This window comes from Nyctereutes procyonoides, unplaced genomic scaffold (assembly GCF_905146905.1).
Source record: "Nyctereutes procyonoides isolate TBG_1078 unplaced genomic scaffold, NYPRO_anot_genome, whole genome shotgun sequence".
Classification (NCBI taxonomy): Eukaryota; Metazoa; Chordata; class Mammalia; order Carnivora; family Canidae; genus Nyctereutes; species Nyctereutes procyonoides.
The window spans coordinates 32,220,734-32,238,461 of NW_026575052.1; positions in this window are offsets into that span (position 1 = coordinate 32,220,734).

Consider the following 17,728-nt stretch of genomic DNA (forward strand, 5'->3'; position numbering starts at 1 on the left):
TATAATGCTCTGGGGAGTGTGGGTGTTCTGTGGAGTTATTTTGCGGTATAACTTTGGTAATGCTTTCCTTTTATGTTCCAGATTTTGCTTCATAAGCCCTTTGGGGGTGAAAATGAAAATGGAATTTATACTAAGGAGTGAAGTCTAGAGAACATAAAATCATGGCTGACTTCCTGGTATGTCACCTTGACAGTTACACAGGGCTCCACACTCAGAAAGTCCCTGAGCCTGATTTAATGGTGTGCCTGGTTTAATGTTAATTGCAACATATCATTAAAGACATTCAATATGTCTTGGGATTCTCAAGAATGTTGGAATAAAGGGCACTGTGTTTTTGTTTTGCAGTGGGTTCCACAAATTATGAACAGCACAGGTTCAGTGGGTATAGCATTAGTGTCTTAAAGCAGGCTAGACCAATGATTGGCATTTTTTTTTGGAAAGGACCAGAAAGTAAACATTTTAGGTTTTGAGGACCAGTCTCTTGCCATAAGTACTCAATTCTGCTACTGTAGCTAGAGAGCAGCTACAGATAATATGTAAATTAGAGAGTTTTATGAACTTTATTTGCAAATACAGGTAAACTGTATTTGGCCCATGGGCTGAAATATGTCAGCCCTGAGTAGACAAATGTGTTTGATGTTAGGTAACTAAGAACACTGTCAAAGAGGAAAATAGGCGGGGTGGGCAATATTCTAGAACTCTTAGTCATGCCTGGAACACTTTCAAAATTTTTGCCATAACTACTCATATTATTTCTTTCCTAACAGTTAATAATATGCCAAAAATGTACATGTAATGGTGCACTTTACAATCCCCCAATGACTTCATGAATTATGAATTATTATTATCTTCATTTTGCAAAAGAAACCCAGGTTCCAAGGATAAGCAACTTGACCAAGTTCCACAGTAAAGGACTGACATCCAGAGCCTACACACTTACTATGATATCGTCCAATATCTGTTGGGATGTGTGTGGCAGGCGACTGGCTACTAGGAATACTTGAAAATACTTACATGTGTAAATGATTTATTTTTTAAATAAAGAAGATATTTAAGTTAAAAAAATAAGTGATAGATGTCAGCTCTCATAAACATCATCCTAACTCACTAACATTATGCTTTCTTGATGGGAGGGGAGGGATTATACCTTAGAATTCACACTTGTATGTGTCCCTTGGGTACCCATGGCAAGGGGTTGTGCAAGTGTCATCTGGACTGCACTGCCATATGGGACTTTCTGCCAAAGGTGTCAACAGTAGGACAGTGACACAATTTGAAGATCTTTGCCAATAAATCTCTTTGTCAACCTGAGGTTAATATCTAAAATGCTACTACTGTTCCTTTCTGGAAGACTGAAAGGTATCTCCCCAGGCAGACACCTTCACAATCTTCTAATACATACACTGGAATGCTCAAAATCTATCCCCTCTTCGCAAAGTCAGAGATCCTAAATGCAGTCTAAATACATGACTTCTGGTTATAGACAGAGCATTACTGACTCCAAAGACTGATGAAGAAAGAGAAAGATGAAATCAGAAAAGCTTCTTCTCCATTGAGAATTTTGTCATTTTGTCATTGCCACAAGGAGAGAAAAAGGCATACATCACTTCTCTGATTCTCAGTGGAAATCACCATGCACTCCCTGGGGGCAGGAAGAAGGAAAACCTTCCATCTCAGGGGTACCTTGGGATTTTTTTGACTTCTAGAAAACAGTCTCTGTCAGCTTAGGGAGACCAACTTGTTGGTTCTCAGAGATGTCCTTTAAGGTACATAGCAGCTTAGCAGATGCTTTTCATGTGTCTTTTGCCAGGCTGTGAAAGGAAGGCTCTGGATAAGAAGCATACTGGTGATATGAAAAGGAAGAGAAAGTTGAATGGCAAGTAGTCTTAAAATTAGGCAAGAGAAAATTTACATTGGAAGATTTTTTATGCGCCCTTTTCCCCATAGCTATCCAACTCTTAGGAACAAAGGACACAAACCTAGTTTATTCCTATAAAATCTTGAGCTCAGTAACCATTTATATTATCATTAGAAAACCAGCAATATACAATTCAGCACCTAAGACAGAAAGTTAGCATTGGCCTCCTGACCTGCCAGGCGGGGATTACCATGGAAATTACAGTTTTGTTTTTTTTTAAACAGTGTTCTTTTGAGTTGAGAAAACAATGATTCCACTTTTTAAAAGTCTCTATTTTTCCTACTCAAAAAAAGTAGTGAGGCCATAGAGTAGGCCACTACCTTTAAAAAAAAGCTTGATGACAAAAGTAGAATTGGATATCTCTTGTGACTTTTACACCACTTTGGTGGAAAAGAAGTGACCCAACTCTACCCTTGAGAAACCAAAGTGCTCCAGGGTCAGGGCAAGTTAGTGGCTGGCTGTTCCCTACTCCTCCATCTCTTTCATTTCCTCATTTCATCTCTGTCCCTGCATCATTTTCCCTTCTTTCTCTTGCTTTTCATTTTCCCCTCATTCCAGCCACCGGACAGTGCCATGAACTTCAGAGCAGCTTCCCAGAGGCAGGGGAACCAAAGCTAAATATGGCTGTTAAGCCATGACAATGGCCTTCTATCTCTAACCTAGCTCTAAAGAAGGCTGACTGGGGGAAAGTTTGGTTGTAAGGAGTAGAGATAACAAGGGTGGGATCAGGTGGTGGGGTTCACTTAAATATGGGAGGAGGGAGCATCTGCTACCTTATGGCCTTAGCATCACTGGGACATGGTTCTCCATCAGGCACCCAGCACTTGTCTGCTTATTACTTTGATGGTACTAGCCTTGAACCTACTATGTTCTTAGACATTGTTTCCCTATCCTCACCATGACAGCAGGACAGGATGGTCATGTGAACAAGACAGGAGATGAATAGAAGGGCCCAAGAGGTATTCCTGAAGTACCCTACTGGGTACTTTCTGCTTACATCTGCCCAGGATATAGCTATGTTACACTGGTCCATGCCCTACACAGTCGAACAGATATGTAAGCAGTGAAAAAGCCATGAGTCCATGTGGGAGGCCCCAGGTGGGCAGGGGAGGGGAGGCATCAGATCTGTACCACTGAGGATAGGTGCTCCCAGAGATAATATGCTGATTAAGATAGGATAAGAATTAATTTGGAGGGGTCACTTCCAAGGCACAGAAGAAAAAGCTTCTCCGCACTCAATGGACACATCCTTGTTTAATCCTGACAAATCTGTATCAGTTATCCACTGCTGTGTAACGAATTTCCCCCCAACACATAGCAACAACACTTGTTGTCTCACAATTTCTGTGGGTTAGGAATCTAGGTGGAGCTTATGTAGATCCTCTGGCTCAGGATCTGTAGTAAGGCTGTAATCATGGTACAGGCTTGAATACGGGTAGCTCTGCTCCAGCCTCACTACAGTGGCTGTTAGCAGAGCTCTGGTCCTCTCTGGCTGACGGCTAAAGAGGGGAGACCCTTGCCTCTCATTCAGCAGCTCTCAGCATGGCAGGGGCTTCCCTCAGAAAGCAAACAAAGGAGACAGTAATAGATAAAAAGTTGAGCAAGTTGGAAGTCACGGAATTTTTGTAACCTGATCTTGGAAGTGAGCTGTATTCTATTCCTTAGAAGTAAGTCCAGCCTGAGTCAAGAGAAAGGGATTACCTACGAGTATAAAAACCAGGAGGCAAGGATTACCATGGGCCATTTGGCTGCTTGCCATCGATAATCAATTTGATGACCAATTGTAGTCTTCATATTTAAGTATAAATAACTTTTTGTTGCCTTAAAAAACAAAATCCATCCTCAAAAGGTAATGATGTACCACCATTGAGGATATTAAAAAACAAAACTGTCATGGCCTCTTCAAGTATTAAACATCTGACCAACTGAGGAATCTGTGTCAAAGAAGGCAACATCATTTGGGGAATTTAAGATCTGATGACCATGTACCTCATTAGTTCCATTCAACTCATATTTTTGTTTTCAGGGTTTTTGTGTGTTGGCAATTAGAATGAATGAATGAATGAATGAATATTTCTCAAAGTGAAAATATATTCCTTGTGTGAATCTAGCTCCTGCTGATTTGTGGAATCCTTGAAATGAGCAGGGGAGAGAGTGACTCTCCTTTAGTGATCTGGTCTGGTCATCTGAGCTCCCAGGCAGGCAGCAGAGATCTGGGTACCTGAGTCCAAATTCTCTGGGTTGCTGCATCTAAACCTACAACAGGCTGACCATCACACCATGTCCCTGAGCCAGCTGGACAGCATGGTGGGAAGGCCACCCAGTATCAATACCAAGATGGACAGAACAAGGCTACAGCGTAGCTTTGTCCACCCTGCTCTTGATGATTTTGTGGCTTAGAAAATTTGATTCTCATGGTTTGGAGGAAGGAAAGGTCATATTTAAAAACTTGGAGATAGTGTGAAACAAGAAAAATGGAATTTTGATTTGCTGGGTGTTCCAGGTCCTGTTGGTTTCTGGTCAAGCTTCAGGTCGCTTATTAGAGCTCTTCAAGGAATGCAAAGTGGAGACTCCAACTCTCCTAATGGGGGTCAGAACAGGGCTGATTTCCTACACGTAAACCTGCTCACATTGCCCCAGTAGGGGCTCCAGGCCTTTGGCCTCAATCACATTCCCCATTTCATCTAAGTTGCTCCTGGTGTTAGTTATTAAGCCAAAGCTCTGTTCTAAAGACAAGGTTTCACTGATTGGGTCTTTTTTTTTTTTTTTTTTAATCTCTGACTCCAAAGATAAGTTATATATTAGCAAGATTACTAAGAGGTAGGGTTGGGCAGGAAGGCGGAAAGTTTAACTCACTAGTGACTAGAGCAGGCTGCTGGGGTCACTACAAACCAGTAGGAAAGGAAGAAACAGGATAGAGGACTGATGTCCATGCAGGACTGCACGAGGGCCGGAAGGAGAGGAGACTCAGGGCAAGAGCACTGCCTCGGCCCATGTGGTTCCCAAGGACTCCGGAGCCCCAGAGTTCTCCTTGGGTTTCTGCTCACAGACAGGAGCACTGAAGAGCCAGGACAGAGGGCACGAGCTTGTTGGTGGGAGTGTGGAGATGAAAACACTGAGACCTTGAGAATTTTCTTTTAAATAAAAGTCGTGCATGCAGCAGTTGTATGTCAGTGTGTGGCTGTGTGGTTGTGACGTTGAGTGTGCACATGCACGCCCCATGGGGACCTGGAGGCTGGCCTTTTACTCATTTCTGCACATTGAGGTCAGTAGAATACTCCTGTGTTGGCTGGTTAGTTCCTCCCTTGCCAGGTGAGCCCCTGAAACTTGACTTTGTACTTCCTTCTGCCTAAGCCCAAAGATCATGCAGAGCGCACCGTCCACTCGGACCAATCCACTCGGGGCTTCTCCAGCCTCCCCTCCTCCTCCCCTTCGCCAGTCAACAGGTCAACAGGTGGACGCCTGTCCCTGAGCCTGCATCGCACCCGTGAACACAGGGTAGCAGGCCTGTTTAGCTGCAAGTAGACACACAGGCGCTGACAAAAGCTAGAATCTGTCAAAAAAGAAAAGGGAACAAGAATGGTGAAGTCTGAGGTTTCATTCTGACGTGAGTTATAAAAAGAGACCTCACTTTTTTCTTTTATTTTCCCTAGCAACTCTCACAGCATTTTCATCCGTCCTATTAAGTGATAGGGTGCAAGATTCATCCACAGGTTACTTCAAGAGGGGCAAAAACCAATTCCAATAGCCCAGCAAACAGAAATGGGCTCTTGGCAAGTCAGTATATGCTTGCCCCTTGATGGGGCCAAAATTATTAAGAGGAGGCTGAGCGGGGGAGGGGGGGTGGCGGCGAGAGGGGAGGGAAGCCAAATCCTGAAAGGAAGGAAGGAAGGAGGCAGTGACACAAAATATAGGTGGTTTCACGTGACAATATTTGCACCTCAAAAGGGGTGATAAAACACCCCTTTTATCAACTCTTGTAGGTAAAGGAACATGTGTTCATAAGTGCGTCTACATTAACAAAGGTGTTCGGCAAGAGGAGTTAATCATTGTTGAAGTTCTTGGTGAATTGTTGGCTCGACGTCTGGCCTATTTAGCGAAAGCCAGGCTTGCTTTCCATGAGCATGCCCCAAACTCGATCTCCTGGAAGCCACTGCGTGAGGCCACCGTCTGGTCGCCAGCACCGACGGAGGGCACTTACCATTCAGGGGCTGGCTGAGAGCATGCTCTCCTTCTAGCCAGTGTGATTTGGCTTGGGGGCCTGAATGTCCTGTTGTTTTTTTGGAACTGGCCACAGAACTTTGAAAACTGAGAGTCCCATTTGGGGCTGATAACTCATGCTTTGGGCAAAAGTAGTGCCAACATCCAGTCCTCTTAAGAGTATGAAAGTAAAATTTATTTTTCCCTCCATCAGGAAAGAAAATGAAGTCCAGATATCCAGTGACTCATTCCAACATTCAGTGGAGGATGAAAATTTGGCCTCAACACATCTTCAAACATTTATAGAGTGTTTGCCAAGTACAAGGTATCATTATAGGTACTATGGGAAACAGAAAAATTGGAAGACATGAGTTCAGCCTTTAAAAATCATATATTCTTTTTTTAATCTTATATTCTTTTTGGAAGTGGAGGTACACTCTATGCTGGGGCACCCTAACTGAGGTGAAAGGGTGCCTCGGGAGCTGCCACGAGTCCCTCTCGAGCAATTATATACAAGAGCTTTGTATGTATTTTTTGAGGGGACAACGTCAAGGGTGTTAAATATTCAAAGGGATGCATTTTCTAACAAGTGTCTAACAACCCGGCATCTATTCATTATTTAGTAATAGTAAAAATAAGAACCAATGTTTATTTTTGCACATACTATGGGGGAGGATTTAAGCTAGGTGCTTTCCTTTTTAATCATTGACTTTCAGGATAACCCAATGGAGCAGATATGATTATTTTCCCATTTTCCAGATCAGAAAACAGACTTAAGGAAGTTACTGGTTGCAAGAGCACATGATGGATTGGTCGCCACTTAGGATTTGCACTCCAGTCTCTTTGACAGCGATGTCTATGTTCTCAATCTCTGTGATACACAATAATCAAAGTAGGAGGTGGCTCCCTGGTTGAGCATCTGCCTTCAGCTCAGGGCATGATCCTGAGGTCCTGGATCGAGTCCTACATAGAGCTCCCTGCAGGGAGCCTGCTTCTCCCTCTGCCTGTGTCTCTGCCTCTCTCTCTGTATATCTCATAAATAAGTGAATAAAATCTTTAAAATAAAAAAAAGGAGGTGAAAAGAGATAATAGACCAAAAGAGAAGACAGGCCAAGAGGAAAGAGAATGTGGCGCCCCGTGGAGGGCCATGTGCACAAGTCACCTGCTCTTTAAGGATGTGAGGATTGGATAAGACCTTGTGAACAAGAGGCCGGCAGAAGAAAAACCTGGGCAGGGAATCCTCCTGGGAGGTTGCCAAGTGCAGAAAGGTTGACAGGAGGCAGAGTTAACCGGGATGGGACAAGAGGATGACACTGCGTTAGCCTGTGTGAGTGACGTTATAGCATTTCCCTCAACAGGTGACAAGACTAATGCCAGGAACCACACACTGGACTGGCCTGGCCTGGGACAGCCCTCGTCATGCTGCTGTGAGCCCTTGGGGATGTTGTTTACCTTGCTGGCCCTTGCTTTTCTCACCTGTAACAGGGGGCATGCTGGTGAAGGTCCCCTCCTGGACGGATTACCTCCGAAATTACAGATAACATTTCGTCTGTAAATATGTAAATTATGAAAGCACACCTTGCCCGAGTGCCCTTCCTTCAAGAGGCTCCGTGGCAGACTCTCTCACTGTCTCATGATGTACACACACATGCACGTGTGTGCACGTTTCCCATTTGAGGCTCTCATCAAGGGATGAGGTGTTTGTGTTTAGTCTTCTTTTTGGGAAACCCCATCATCGGCGTGGTAAAGGTCCAAAGTCTGGGACATCTGGGTCATTAGTAGGAAGAAAACCGAACTGACCCCTTCCCTGGTAACACATGCTTTTCTCTAACACTTGCTTTATCCTCTTAAGCGTGCTCCTGCCTACAGCAGCCTGGTGAGAGAGTATGTGTGCTCAGGGGACTGTGCTCCGGGCCGAACCTGCAGGTGCTCGGGGCCGGTAGAAAATGTTTGACCAATGATTGCTCACTAGGTATCAGAGGCCACGCAGAAGGCAAAGGCAAGTCTGTCTGTCTGCCGCCCTGGCAGGGCTGTAGAGGGCAAGGGGGATCCTCTCAGCAGATTGACTTTCTCCCTGGACTTTAAGTGGCACTGGACACACTTTCTTGGGGTACAGAGAGCTTTAGAACACTCTAGTTCAATGTGGGTGGACCGAGGAATCTGCTTTTTCAACAAGTTAGATTCTTATGGAAATTAACTTTTTTTTTTCCCTTGGCCCTTACCCCTGGCTAACCTCATATTATGCAATCATCTGATGATGGTCTTCTATCCTCCACATACCACTCTCCTGCATTAGAATGCCTCATGTCTATAGAAAATGTGTCTTTTGGTTTACTGTTATAAATATGTTCCCAGAATCTGGCACATAATATATGTTTAATAATTACTTGTTAAATGAATTCAAGTCTGAAAAACAGTGCTCTCTTGAGAGGCTGCCAAACACTGAAGACTTGTGCATTTCTTTTTTTAAGATTTTATTTATTTATTCATGAGAGACACAGAGAGAGGCAGAGATACAGGCAAAGGGAGAAGCAGGCTCCCTGCAGGGAGTCCGAGGCGGGACTCGATTCCAGGACCCCGGGGTCACGCCTTGAGCTGGAGGCAGATGCTCGACTGCTAAGCTAGCCAGGTGCCCCAAGACTTGTGCATTTCTTATAAGAACATTTCCTTCTGACTTATTGTGACAACGTTCTTGTGGCTATGGCTGCATACAATGTGAGGGATGGAAGGAAAGATTGGTATCAGCCACTACACCACCCCAGGACTCAGGACATGAGTTTGAGCCAAATAAATGTGATAACTCCATTTTAAACTAGATCATTTGCACCAGGAACCTGTATTTTCAAAATGATTAGTCATAACTATTTCCAAAACTACCACTTCTATTAAAATTCGACTTCCAGCCTAAACCAATCGAATAGGCAGTTTAGAATGAAATAATGTGCTCTTGGGATTTGACTGTAAATCCATCTCTGTATAAAGAAAGTTGCTGCCCACACATCACAGCATCATGATGGTGAAACACAAACATGCTGTAAATACATTCTATTTGCTGGTTTTGCAGGCTGGGGCAAAGCTCCACTGTTGATATAATCACTGCATACTTTATTGAAGTCTCAAATGAAAAATATATTCTTTTTTTTTAAATACATTCTTAACTTTTAAGATCCCAATGAAGGAAAATACAAGAGATATCTCATCCACACACTACGCAGAAATATGAGAGCAGCCTGCCAAGCTCCAAGTAGAACAAGCTTCAGCCAACTTCAGCTGCCATAAACTTAAATATGTGTTCCTTCCACTTGAGAATGGCTTACTTCCGTCACTTAAAGGAAGAGCTGACTCTTCCACTGCAGACGTTCACCAGCCTTGGAAAAAAGCTATAAAGTAAATTAAAGTGCCCACAAGGTATTTACTGATCTACAAAATGTTAACCAACCTTACGATCTTTCCAGCATGCCTCACAAGGAGGCTAAATGGATGAAATTGTGTAGTGATAACCAAACTCCCATCTCCAAGCTTACCTGTAAATAGTCACTCTCAAGCAAAGGGGTCAGAAAAAAATACCAGAGAGGAGAGGAAAAATGAACTCCTGTTGCTTTGATGAGAAATGTCCAAATGCAGAATGAAGAGAAAAGAGAGGCCCCAGGAAAGAACATATGATTATCTCTACACTGTTTCAGGACAACCATCCTGATAATGGTGCTTTCGGCCTATTGACTCTATGGTTTGTCTATCAGAGCATCCTTTGGATAGAGTTCATACAGCCAGGCCACCACATGTTTAGGGAACAAGACCAGTTAGAGATGAGACCATGCCTGTCACCAAATGTAACACATCTCTCAATCATATGTGTGGCGAGGGAAAGACATTTAAAACTAGACATCAGGACTGAGCTGGGGTCGTGAAGTCCAGTGAAAATTTTCTTAAGCCTCGAAAGGAATGAAGGCAAAACCACTTGAGCACCAATTCTTTGTAACGAAAAGAACAATGGGATCTGTCATGTGACGACAGACCAGAATCTGGGGAGTGAGGAGCCTTGAAAAGGTATATAATAAGCATGTTTCATCAGTATTGCCTTGTAGGAAATCATCTCTCAAAGCCCCATGCCTCGTGCCTGGTCAGGTCAACAGTTTCTCATATCTTTTATTTTTTCCTATTATTTTACTATAGAAATAAAGGTGAAGGAAGAAGCAAAGGAACACTTATCATTTACTATGTGTACAGAACGTCACATAGGTAGTCATAAGGTTCCCAGATTCTCCTGATTTGGGGGTTTCCCTTGAATGCTTAGCAAATGTGACCTGAGGCTCCATCCCACACAATCTCTTCTTTGTGAGTTTCTCCTTTCTTGATAAGTCTGAGATTTGCCAAAAAAATAAAAAATAAAAATAAAAATGCACCCACAGTCCTCTATACTGACCTTCATCATCTCTTACTGGACTTCACTTTCAGCCATTTCTCTCCATTGCTCTTGCCTTCTACCAACCTCTTGCTGTCTTCTCTCCACCCTGAGCAACAGCCTTTTTCTTTTTCCCAGAAAGCACAAGTATCACCTAGTTTTAATGTATGATAAAAGTTTACAAGTGGCTTGAGAATCATGTAAGGCAGTTACAATTCCAGGATGGAAAATCCAGACCACATACCACATATTTCCACTCCTGGAAATGAACTAAGCTGCTTCACAGGAACCAGCGACTGGCTGTTTCCTTCTGAGGCCCCCGTTTGCAACCCTGCTACTTATTGACTTGCTCATTATCTAGCTTCCCCTATTAGAATGTAGGTTCCACAAGGGCATGATTTTTGTATGTGTGTAAGTCACTGATTATCTCAATCAGTGTCTGACACCTCATAGGCCCTCAGGATTTATTTGTCAAGAGAATAAATATTACTTACCCCTTGGTGTAAACCTGTAAGATGAGTAATATTAATCTCATTTTCCAGAAGAGGAAAAAGAGGCTAAAAGAATATAGTGGTTTTCTCAGGGTCCCACAGATAGGAAGTTATAGAACACTTTTTTGAGAGAGTGAGAGAGAGAGAGAGAGAGAGTGAGTGAGAGATGTGCGCATGCGTGTGAGCTGCGGTAGAGAGAGGCAAAAGGAAAGAGAGAATCTTAAGTAGGCTCCAGGGTCAGTGGGGAGGCCGATGTGGGGCTCAGTCTCATGACCCTGAGATATGACCTGAGCCCAAATCAAGAGTTGGACACTTAACTGACTGAGCCACCCTGGTGCCCCAGTTATAGAACAATTTTGAGGAGTTCCACAGACAATGTTATTTATGCTACCTCTTCTTATTTTCATACTGTTTCCCAATAGCATCTGGCAACTCTAGCCCTGTCTAAGTTTTGTCAAGGGTTTTAACTGAGATTAATCAAAATTTTCAAGGGGACCACTTCTCAGGATAATAAGATAATGTGGTGGCGGGAGAGCCCCAAGGGAAAGGAGAAATCTGAAGAGAAATCTGAAGAAATCTGCAGGACCACGTAATGCAAAGGTATGATCCTTCTTAGAATTGGTCCTTACTAAGTTCAATCCTCACCTATGCTAAAGACAAAATAAAACCAAAAACCCTAGTCCCTGGTAACTTTGCATGGTTTTTCAGAATTGATTTGTTCCAGATTTGAGAGTTCTTTGTTCTCTCTCCTTGGTCCAAAGCCTAGTCTTGAGGAGCCTGTTGCATTTTGGTGCACAGCAAATCTGGGTCACTGATAGTGAAACAAATATACAAATTTGAAACCATGGGACACACCGTGCTACATTCACAGGCCACCCTGAGTTTAAAAAAAAAAAAAAGAGAGAAGAATAAAGAGTCAAAGAAGCAAAGAAGGCCTGCGGCAAAGATCACTGCAGTCCCCAAATCACTGTGTATCTTCGAAGCTTTGCTCCTTAGCGTGGTGTCTAACTCGTAGTAGGTATGTAATTAGTATCTGATGGTTGACTGACTGGGTGGATTCCCCTCGTACCACCTAGTCTCCTTGCTTTTGAATCTGCACTCGCTCTAGGTTAATTTGTTCTTGAGGCTCTCCAGGGGCTTCTGAAGGACTGCAGAGCTTATAGCTTCGTGATGTCACATCGAATGACGTCAAATCTCTTGACCTCATATGCTTAAGGTTCAGTGAATTTGCAGAAAAAAGCTAAAATAGACAAAAAGAGGACAGGCTGCACAACTGAAGTTCCACAGCATGCATATTTGTACTGCCCTTTGTTTTTCGATATAAATACTTCATTCACTTGCTTTAGACAAGGGGTTTGGGGAGTAGGGGCCATCTTGTTCAATAGCTCCATCTCCCGGGTGCTTTAAATTGATTGAAGATTGTACTGAGTAGGCCAATCACATACCTTCTGTTTTTCATTGAAAACAGGTAGGGAAGATAGTACTCCTCTCTGACTGTGATGTTATTAGGGACTAGGAGTGAACACAGAGCTGACTACAGCTAGATTCCCGCCACCTGGGGAAGAGGGTTAAGCGCATGCTGTTAGCATTATTCATAACAGCCCACAAGTAGAAACAACCGAAATGTCTGTCAACTGACAGAGAAGTAAAGTGTACTATCTCCATAAATGGAATGTTATTCAGCCATAAAAAGAAATGAGGTTCTGTTCCAGGCAACAACAAGGATGATCCCGGACAACATCCTAAGTGAAAAAAGTCACTCACGAAGGACCATGTATTGTATGATTCCATTTATAGGAAATATCCAGACTTCTCTATTGAGAGAGAAGGGAGATTAGTGGTTTCCTAGTGGTGGGAGTGATGGGGCGGTTGGGAGGAGGGTGACGGAAGGTGATGGCTAAGAGGTGCAAGGTTTCTTTTTGAGAAAATAAAAATATTCTAAAATGCATTATGAAGGTGGATGCACATCTCTGTGAACACACTAAGAGTTGTTGGATTGTGCACTTTCAATGGGTCATTTTTATGCCCCGTGGCTGATATCTCAATACAGCAGCTAGGAGAGAGAGCGGCTGAGGGAGGGAGGGACGGAGGCGGGGAGAGAGCCCCAGAGAGAGGGTAACAAAAACAGAAGCAGAGACAAGAGATGCACACAGAGTTTCCAGATGGTGTTTGAGTCACTGCTTCTAGACTTCTGTTCTGCATATTTCATCCTTGCTCTTTCCAAAGTTTGGATGGATATGCCAATAAAATCCCAAGACTTGCCTCTCCCTTCTTTCCATTTTTTTCTTGCTTAAGTCAATTCAGGTTGGCTGTTTGCCACTTGCCATACAGCCCTCCTGTTCAAGGGGAATCATAGTGGGAGAGAGGTGAGGATATGGCACCCCATCCGATCACACACCCCGTGATCTTCACGTTGCGTAGAATATGTCCACAGGTCCTTAGATATGATGGATGCTCAATAAACATTTATGAAACTGCAGTAAACCTTTCCAACTTAAGTGATGGAGCTTTTCCATGGGGAGTTGAGTCCAAAGATCGTCTCCTTTTAGCTTGAGTTGGTTTGCTTCAGTGGCAAAGCAAAAAAAAAAAAAAAAAAAAAAAAGTTATTTCCAAAACCCTATCTGGGAGATTTTTCTGGCACTCAGAATTCCCCCTGAGGGAAAAATTTAAACTTTCACCTGCTCCCTTAAATTGAACTGGGCTCTACTGAAGGACTTGCAGACCTATTTTTGGGTGTTCTCTCACTAAGTGGTGGGCAGAGTTTGGAAAATTAGAGAAATTTTCAAACCCAAGCAAATGAAATAATTGCAGGTTATAGTAGCCAGTAGACAGCTGTGGCACCACTGGCCCAATACGGGTCAGGCCTCAGCATGCAAATGCACACACACCCACTCACATCCGTGTCTCTGTGCAGAAAGAGAGTTTGTGTTGTCGGATATTCCTTTACTATTTCTAGCTTATGGAGAAAGTAAAAAAAAATGCTAATGAAATTTCTATCATACTTACTTAAATAAGTGAAAAATGCATTTGCATGATGCAGCACAAGGGTTACATTTAACTCTTTGTAGAAGAATACTTGTTTATACCAGTGATTCTCACACTTGTACCCGAGGGCCTCGGAGTCACCTGGGGGGCTTGTGAAAACAGGTCTGTAGACCCTATTACTAGATACTTCTACAGATATATCAGATGTATCAGATCGGATGTACTTCTGATTCAGTACATCTAGGGCAGTCCTGAAAATGTGCATTTCTGACAAGTCCCCCAGGGGATGCTGATGCTGTTGGTCTGGGGACCCCACTATGAGAGTCACCGAGTAGATGGCTGGGTGCTTCATTTTCAAAACCTGATATTTGACTTTATGGCTAATATGTCTTATGGGTTAGAATGGTCATACGACCCTGGGACCTGAATGTGAATGTTTCATAGCTCATTTCTAGTTCTTGAAGCCCCAGTTTCAAACTAAATGGTCATTACTTTAGTTTTCGAATGTTTCACTACAAACATGAGGTCTTATCCAATTAGTATGGTTGCCCTTTCCACATGGGCTCATTCCCAACATCACCATAATTCTTCTGGACAGTTGAAAATGCAAATTCCCAACTGAATAGGGTCTGGCAGAGAAAGAGGAGAAGGTGGGTGGAGAGGCTGTTCTAAACTATCAACTGCACAGTTATCTAAAAATAAGCCTGCTAAGTCAAGAAGACTGGCTTAGAGATGAAAATAGGATGATTAAGAACATTTTGCAGAATTGCATCTGAGATATAGAAGTCTTCATGTGACATTTCCTTTTTTTCCCCTCCACTGGGAGAAGAGAAATGTGCTGAAATGCCTAAATACCAAACTTTGTGTGACTTCAAATAAAATTATGAAAAAGGGCAAGTCAGCACAAGGGACACAAGGACTTTCAGTGCTCAGCTTCAGAATGCTTTTGCTAAGCTTGCTAAACCCTCTATAAAGCACTGTTCTGTGCATGCGTAGCATGTATGGACACATATCAACATATGTTTTTAAGATTTATGTATTGATTTTAGAGATATAGAGAGAGCACAAGCAGGGGAAAAGGGAGAGGGAGAGAGAATCTCAGGTAGAATCCCTGCTGAGTGTGAAGCCTGATGTGGGGCTCGAACCCAGAACCCAGAGATCATGACCTGAGTCAAAATCAAGAGTCAGATGCTTTACTGACTGAGCCATTCAGATGCCCCACATAGCAAGATTTTTACATCCATGTATCTGCATATTTTATCAGGCCTCTGGGTTTTCCAGAAATTTTAATGTAACTTGTATAGAGAATTGTACATATAAGTGTGCAGCTTGAACTTTCAGAAAGAGAACACATGTAATCAGTACCCTGATAAAGGAGTAAGTCATTGCTATTTCCTTACAGTTCCTATGATGTTATCTCAAGCTACCTCTCCCCTCCAGCATAACCACAATCCAGTCTTCTGACAGCATATAGGTTTTTGCTGTTTTCTCCCTTTTATGTAATGGAATCACACAGTATATATTCTTGTATGTCTAGCTTCTTTCATGTTTCTGAGAAAAATCAAGTCCTAACAAGAAACTTTTTAAAAAGATTTTATTTATTTATTTATTTATTTATTTATTTATTTATTTATTTATTTATTTATTTTAGGGAGAGAGCACAAGTGGGGAAGGAAGAGCAGAGGGAGAGGAACAAGCAGACTCCTTGCTGAGCTTGGAGCCCATTGTGGGGCTCAGTTTCACAACCCTGAGATGATGACCTGAACTGAAATCAAGAGTTGGATGCTAAACCAACTGAGCCATCCAGGTGCCCCTCAAGCCCTAATATAATCTTTAAAATTGAACTTTGTGATTGAAAAAGTAATATATACATGGTAAAACCAAAACCCCAAAATCAAACAATGCTAGAATATATAAAATGACAATAAATAGATATTTGTGAAATTTAGTGGTAGATAATTCACTCTCAGGGGTGTACAGTATATCCCACTGTGTGGCTAGACCATAACATACTTATCTACTCTATTATTAATGAGCATCTGGGTAATTTCCGATTTGGGACTATAATGAATAGAACTGCTATGGACATTCTAATATATACCTACTGATGAACATGTGTATTAAATTTGTTTATTTATTTTTAAAATATGTATTTAGTTGAGAGAAAGTGAGAGATACAGAACACAAGCAGGGGAAAGGGGCAGAGGAAAAGGGACAAGCAGACTCTCTGCTGAGCAGGGACCCCAGTGAGGGGCTTGATCCCAGGACTCTGGGATCATGACCTGAGCTGAAGGCAAATGCTCAACCTGCTGAGCCACTCAGGTGCCCCCTATGTATTAAGTTTTACAGGGCTCAGGGAACAGAATGTTAAGTCATAGATTATGCATATTTTCAGCTTTAGTAGGTACTGGCAAATCTTAATAGTTTCCAAAGTGGTTCTCCCCATTTATATTTTAACCAGGAGTATATGAAAGTTCCAGTTTCTCCATATCCTCAGAAATACTTGAAAAATTCTCCTCTTACTTATGTTTCACCCACTCTGGGGTTGTGTAATATTATCTCATTGTGATTTAAATCTGCATTTCATGATGATTAATGAAGATGAATATTTTTTCATTTGCTTTTTGGCAAATTTAGACATCTGTCTGCTTTGTGAAGTGTCTGCTCAAGTTTTTTGCTCATTTTTATTAATAGGAGTTCTTGGTATAGGCAGCATATGACCCGTTTGTCAGACATGTGTACTATGACTTTCTTCTACTATGTGAGTTTCTTTTTCACTCTTTTTGGTGTCTTTTGATCACTGTTGGTTTTTTTTTTAACTTTATCTCTTTTATGATCTGCCTTAGAAAGTTGTGCTTACAGCAAGCTTACAAAGATGTTTTCTTCTATTTTGAATATGCACATATTCAGCCTTTCATGTTAAAAGCTGCAATCTATCTGGAATTGATTTTTGTTTATGGTATGATATAGGGGTCAAAGTTCATTTTTTTCTGAATAGATATCCAGCACCACTTGTTAAAAAACTCATTTCTCCTTATCAGTATCTCTTATAGACCTTCTTGTGAATATTCTTTCAAATATTTATTCAAGGTGTTTCTTGGACTCTTTCTTCTGCATTTTCACAAGCACAGTTCTTCACTATGATCCTTTTGCCACAAACACCCTAAGTGGCATCTCTGTTCCCATGACCTGGCCACTCTCTAGTCTCCTCTCAATTTCTAGAGCAATGATCTTAAATAATATTTGCATCATATTCAATTAATCGAGAGGTATATTAATTTTTGTAGCTGCTATAACAAATTGCCAGAAACTTATAGTGGCTTAAAATGACAGAAATGTTTTCTCTTAAGGCCAGAGGTCTGCAATCACTCTCAATGGGCAGAATTAAGGTGTCAAGGAGTCTACTCTCTCTGGAGACTTTCAGGGAGAATCAGTTCCTTGCTTCTTACAGCTTTTGGTGGCTGCATCAATGCAATCAGTCTTCAAAGTCCTTTAAATCTCGCAGGTATTAGCACCTGATTTTTTTTTTCTTTTGTGAAAGAGCTATTTTTCAGCCTATCATAAGAAGTTTTGAGCAAGCTCTAATATGTTTTTAAATTGTAATTTAATTTTGTAATTGAAAAAATAGTGTAAGTGGTAAAAATAAATTAATAAGTAAATTAATTAATTAAAAATTCACACAATCCCAAAGAATATAAAGGAAAAAGTGATTCTTTCACCCAAACCCAGCCT